This window comes from Nothoprocta perdicaria, unplaced genomic scaffold, assembly GCF_003342845.1.
Source record: "Nothoprocta perdicaria isolate Ctin4 unplaced genomic scaffold, notPer1 scaffold_149, whole genome shotgun sequence".
Lineage (NCBI taxonomy): Eukaryota > Metazoa > Chordata > Aves > Tinamiformes > Tinamidae > Nothoprocta > Nothoprocta perdicaria.
In genome coordinates, this window is record NW_020454638.1 from 34,913 (window position 1) to 41,228 (window position 6,316).

A 6,316-nucleotide genomic window follows, 5' to 3' on the forward strand; every position below is an offset into this window, starting at 1 on the left:
GACCTGCAGCGCCCCGGGGCCGCCCGCGTTGCGGAGCGGCTTCCCCGCCCGCCGCTCTCCTCTGCTCGCAGCAGCTGGTGCATCAATTTACATTTTGAACAGGGAGCCTGGTGGCTCCCGTTATTTGTCATTCCCTACCTGGCCTGGTCCCCGCCCGCGCCGGGAGCCCGGCGCGGCTGCCAAGCCCTAAGCGGCTGGCAGGCAGAGCACGTTTATTCCCTAGGAGCTTTGTGTGTCCTTGAAAATAGGATGGGCGCGGATGGAGGTGCTGCGCGGATATGTGCAGCCTGCTCCTTTGCATCGAGGCTTTCGGGCCATCACGGTAAGATTAATAAATAAAAAGCTRTTGCAAAAGAGGATTCCTGGTGAGTAACCAGATTAGCATACTATAGATGTGTATTCAAATATAAATTCTCTCCTGCTTTTTCATTTCTTTCCCCCTCATCTTTCACTGACAGGCAAGCTGTATAGATAACAAGAAAATTTCAAGGGTCTGATATTCAGAGAGCTGTTTGGATGGTCATCCAAACTTGTCAAGTCTGCTATGTATCGAAAGGTTTGGCTGGAAAACTTAAGCAAAGAGGCCTTTTTTTCAAGACGCATTTGCTCCCGACCCTGACTGGAAATACCACAAGAAGCGTTCAGCCCCTCTCRCCCCAAGTATTTTGGCACTTCTTGCTCCATTCCCAGCTGGAAACTGGAAGAAAGCTTCCAGATTTAGTGGCCAAGTTCGGTTTTACGAAGGAAAAAAATGAATGGCAGTCTCTTGAGTTCATTGGCRATCCTAGTCAGTGCAATCAACAGCACCAAGAGAAAAGATGCATCAGGCAGGGGAAAATGAAGTTCCAGGTGAAGAGGTAGGGAAAGGCCAAGAAGATCAGGGATTTTTGTGAAATCTGGCTTCTGTTCGTGCATTTTAGCATCAGTGTGCTTGATATGTGATCCCATTCCATCTAGTGACGGTGACCCTCTGGGACAGCTCACGGTGTGTGGCCACCCTATTTGTTCCAAAGCCTGGGCTCTCTCCTTGCTCTGGCGCTCAGCGCCTGCATCATTAGCAGCTCGGGAAACCCCCCGTTTCCCGTTTGGCTGGTGGTGGGCCAAACAGGTCCCTCCCTGTGCTGCTCCTTGCTGGAGGAAGCTCTCCTGCTCCTCAGCAGCGGCAGGTTCCTGAGACCGTAGGCAGCTTCCCACGTCACAGGCCCTCTCCAGGCGATGCCCACGGGACACGTGGGACAAGCAGGGTGGGATTGGCACCACCCGCCTCACGGAGGGCAGAGCCCTTCCTGGGGCTCTTGGTGACCAAGGGTGACAACAACAAACTTGTAACGACCTCTGTGTTGTTATTGCTGCTTCCCAAGATGGGGCTCTCTAACACTGGAATTGATTTCTCGCAATGTTCCTCATTCTGCCCGGGAATGAAATAGCAATGTAGTAACCTGAATGTGCAGAAAATACTAATGGGAAAGAAAGAAAGGGGAGGAGAAAAAGAAAAGAAAAGGGGAAAAAAAAAAAAAGACTGGAACAACTGCTTTACTGGCTTACTAGGTACTCTGTCCACTCCATATTTAGAATTGTTTTCAATTGCATTTAGAAAGAAATCACTCAGGAGACATGTTTCTGTACTTTGGCTATTGCAGATTCTAGTATTTTTACTTGATTTCTTTTTTTACTCTTCATTAAAATAGGATACATATAGTTTATTGAATGACCTTCAGAAGAATTTAAAAATACATGAATTAATAAACATAGCCATTGAAGATCGAGTTAAAAATCATTGATGACTAGAGTCCATCCTTTTCTTTCTGTAAATGACTACCAGCTTCCCACACTACAAAGTAGTGTCTCTTGCCMCCTTACAGGTGAAGAATGGAGATTCCAAAACATCAGGGACATGAACACATCTGCTTGGAAACATTGTTCTGACCGTACGGTTAGCACTTACCACAGCAGCCCTGAATGAAACCTGAAATCAGTAACACGATGAATTCCCATTAYGCTGGGGCCTATCCAAAGCCCTTGAAGCTAGTCCTGTCTTTCAAGCTGATATAAAAATACCAGTGGAAAAGCTATTTGAAGTATTATTTGTGGAGCTTTTTAGTATGTCTTTCAGTTGATTTAAGAGGTCTTTGAATGTGTCCTTTATGTTCAAGGTGCATTTTGGGATGCTTGGCGAGCTGAGGCCATTCTTTGCATCTGTTAGCTATGAATCTGATTTAGCAAGAACTGTRTTTAACCTTAAACTCCGAAGCTGTACCATTTGACTTGTGCTTAATGTACCTCTTGCTGAGCCAAGTGTTGCAGCCAAGTACTGCAGTCAGCTACTGGTAAGATTTATTACCTGAGGCCTAAGAACCTACCCAGCAAGAAGGAAAGCTTCTGTCGAGTGCCCCGTTAGAGACCATAGCGTTTGGAAAGGGATGAGCGGGGTTTCTCTCATTAGTTGTCACATCAGTTATTTCTAGCAGTTTCCTTCTGGTTCTCAAGGCTGTAATTTTCTTATTGTGAGAAAATTTAAACACATATTAAAAATATAAGCTTATTGATAAACATAACATTTGCAACCCAAGAGTTACTGTCTTGTGTTAGAACACTTCTATAGAAGAAGAAGAAAAAGAGCAAGTATCAAAGGGAAATGCCAAGATGCTGGGTTGATGTCCTGACAARGATCCATGACTAAATTAACTCTTTTATGGCTTTCCCATTGCCCATTTGGAGAGAGATCTCCTTTTCCAGATGCTGTGGAGGCTGTTCCTGTGTGCAGGCTCCATTTGTGCAGTGCGGCTAACACCAGTGGATGGTCCTCCAGAGCCACCAYGAGCATATAAACAACAGGCATTGCCACTTGCTATTAACCCCCAARCTGTAAAATCACCTGGCCTTCAAAGAAACGGCTCCTGGTTATTGTTTCAGTATCTAACTGCTCAGTTAAAAGCAATCCAGACAAGGGAAGAAAGGACTAAATGTATGAAAGGATGGAGACTGCACGAGGATTCTGTTACTGCTCTCTGAAGAACCCCAGGATTTTTAAGGAATCATCCTTAAAGTGGAGTTAGGATTTTGTGTGAGCTAGTGTCTGCGAGTAAAGTAACCCCCTCTTACTAACTTTTCCAGGAATTATTTATAATTCTTTGAACCTGTGAACTATCTAGCTCATTAGCACAAAATATATACAATAATAGTAATATTTGCAGGAAATAATCAAATTAGGGGATTTMAGTGCTTTGGATTTGAGCTGAGTATATGTATGAATAAGGCCAGTGGTACTAAAAGGTACAAATACTGTTTTTACGTGAAGAACATGAAGAACAGCTTTATTTCAAGAGGTGGAATATGTTCTCACTACTGCTGTAGGTTCTTTGAAGACCCAAATTAKGTCTGGTGGCTTGGCTGCTTTTTAAAGCAGGAAGAGAAAATTAAACTGAGGCAGAGGCATCCAAATACATTTTACTGTGTTAATAGTTCAGCATACAGATAGCACAGAAATGGCATCAGATCAGCGGCAGAAAGTCAATGGTAAGGCTGGGCAGGAAATGGCTTTTCCGTTCTGTGAAGCTATTAGGTGCTCCAGAGGCCTGGTGCTCCACATCCGGATGAACCTGGCCACATTTTAATGAGATAAAGATGCATAAATTCATCATTGTCATGAAGATGCTTATCTTGCCTGGACTGTGAAACACTTGAGCTGTAAATGCGTTTTCAGCCTTGTTTGGAACCAGGGACTGAGATGGGCATTCCCCCATTGCCAAGCCTCAGGCTGCTCCAGGGTCCTTACTGAAAAAAGTCAGTTCTCCTGCTCTACTTGTTTTGCTTTATCTATGTGCTGTGGCACATATACACTGCCATACTGCTGTCCCTCTGAGGGTGAAGGAATAAATCAGTGATCGTAATACAGTGCCTGATGTTAAAGAGAGGGTACAAAAGCATCCTTCATCAAGATTTATCTGATCTTGGTCAAAGTTTCTTGTCATTGAGCAACATACAGCTGTCATGTGGTCATTTTCCTGATGTCCTGCCACTGTTGATGCCCTGAAAACCCTTTATTGCTTGTTATTCTGTTGTGGTAAAATAACTCTGTACAAGTCTCTGCCTAGAACCCAAAGTCCTGTTTCTTCCTGTACAAGCTGCCTCGCTGTCGGAGAGGGTTGGGTGTATTTGTCCAAAGGACATTCAACATTCTGGGATTTCGAACTCAATGGATTGGAGGTGGGAGTCAAAACCGACCAGACTCCAACGCTGTGCAGAAGGTGACAGAGTGGGTGTGGGAGGATGCAGAACAGAGCTGTTGTCCTTCAGTTTCCCTAAGAATCTTTCCGTAGTGGAATTGTGCTATTCTTGTGAATCAGTGATGGCAAGACTTCAGTGTGAGCGCTTAGGAGAGCAGAATATGATGTCCTCAAATTCTTCACAGTATATCCCTGTTGGAACTAGCAGGACGGAAGTTATCAAAAGCAGTCAAGATAACTGGAAATGAGAACTATATCTGGTTGTGTACATTGGGCAAATGTATCTCTTGGATGCAAGAGCATATCGTCTCTGCCATATTATCCTGCTTCACAGGCTGTCACGTTATACAAACTCTAAGAAGTGGGGTCAAATCAGCATGAAGTCTCCAGCTAAGGTCTGACAAAAAAACTCCACCATTATCCAGATCTCTTTGATATGGTATGTGGGACTGCAGCCACTAGCTTTTGTTTTTTTGCTTTCTTTTTTTATTTTCTCTTCCTCAAGGACTTTCTCCTTGCAACTCTACTAGATTCTCTCTCCTATTTTTGTGCACCCTCCTGAAAACTTGTATGTCCCTGCAGCGYTAGAGGTGACCTTCTGGTGACTATTCATACTACTGTCAGCTYGTAAGCGCGCTCTTTGGAGTGCATTGGTGCTGGGGCTGCCTGTTCCAGCCCAGTGATCTCCATCATGTTCCCCAGGCTTTCAGACTCCAGGCTGTTCTTTATCCTCTGCTAACATTTGAGGATATTTGGAATCTCTCTTCCGTGGGTGGTTKGGACAGATGCCTCTCTCAGCTCACTCTTGCCCACTGCTTTGCTTAGGACGCTGCATTGCTTGCCTTCATCTTTTACTAGCAAGGATTCTAGTTCAAAATTTAATAGTTTAAATAATAAAACAATAATTTATAATAATAAAAAATAAAATTTTAAAATTAATAATTTCAAAACCAGTCTTGGTTTGACTTCCACATTTCAATGATTCCTTGCAGGTGACTTTGATTCAAGCTTTCCTTTAATTTTGCCCTCTACTATTATTGAAAATTTTAAGTGATTTGTTCAAAACTGGACTGACTTGAAAGCCAGCATACATGCTTGGGCATCACAGCGATGCGTGGAGATCATCTACCAAAATGAACAGTTTGATTGCAGTGAACCATATGTGCCATGCTGAAGGAAAAATAGGCTGGAAAATGTCTTCTTACCAATTGGCAATGATGAAACATAATGTGTAATGAACCTGTTGCATAACAGATGTAAACTAATATAGGCAAAAGTAACTACCATTGGTACCTAAATGACTGCGTGTATCTAGATGACATACAAAATTACTATGTTGCAATGTTATTTAGGGCACAAACTCAAGTGCTGAGAAGTTACAAGCTAAAAGAATTAAGTGCTACATAGTGTTAATGGTGTCCCCTGCTGTGTCTGTCCTTTACTCCAGATCGGGATCTGTGGGGGGGAAAGAAAAAAAAAAAAAAAAGGAAGGTTTTAGGTGATTGTATAATTAGAAACTGCATCACAATACAGGACAGCGTGCTTTAGGATAACAATCACAATCATATTTTTGCAAGCTGCTAGTATTGTTTGGGAGCAAAGTCAATATAAGATAAATGTTAGTTTTTGAAAGTTTTCTCCCAGCCAAATGTGAAAGGAATATGCTAGCACAGCTTTATTTATGTATTTATTTATTTATTTATTTGTGTTAATGCCTGGAGAAGCGTGTGTGCACGGGAGAGGAGGAGGAAGCTTTTGCAAGGCTTGCGCTGCGTAGCGCTGCGTTCAGGAATCAAAACCGCGCTTAGGAAGGGCCGTGTTGCATTGGGCTGCACATGGAGCACGTATGYGGAGAGCGCATGGGAAGCAGGGCCAGACCGGCTCCTGGTCCTGTCTGCAGCTGACACTGGGTGTAAATAAATCCTGAGAGGGCCGATACCTAAAAGTAAATGGAAGTTCAGCTAGGAGATTCATCTGTTGCTTACAGTTCAGGTCAATGTTCGTGTTTCAGTCACCTGCGTATCTATGTCCTGAACAATTCAGGGTTTTGAAGCAGGCAACAGAAGTTACTAGAGTTTCTTAAAAAAAAA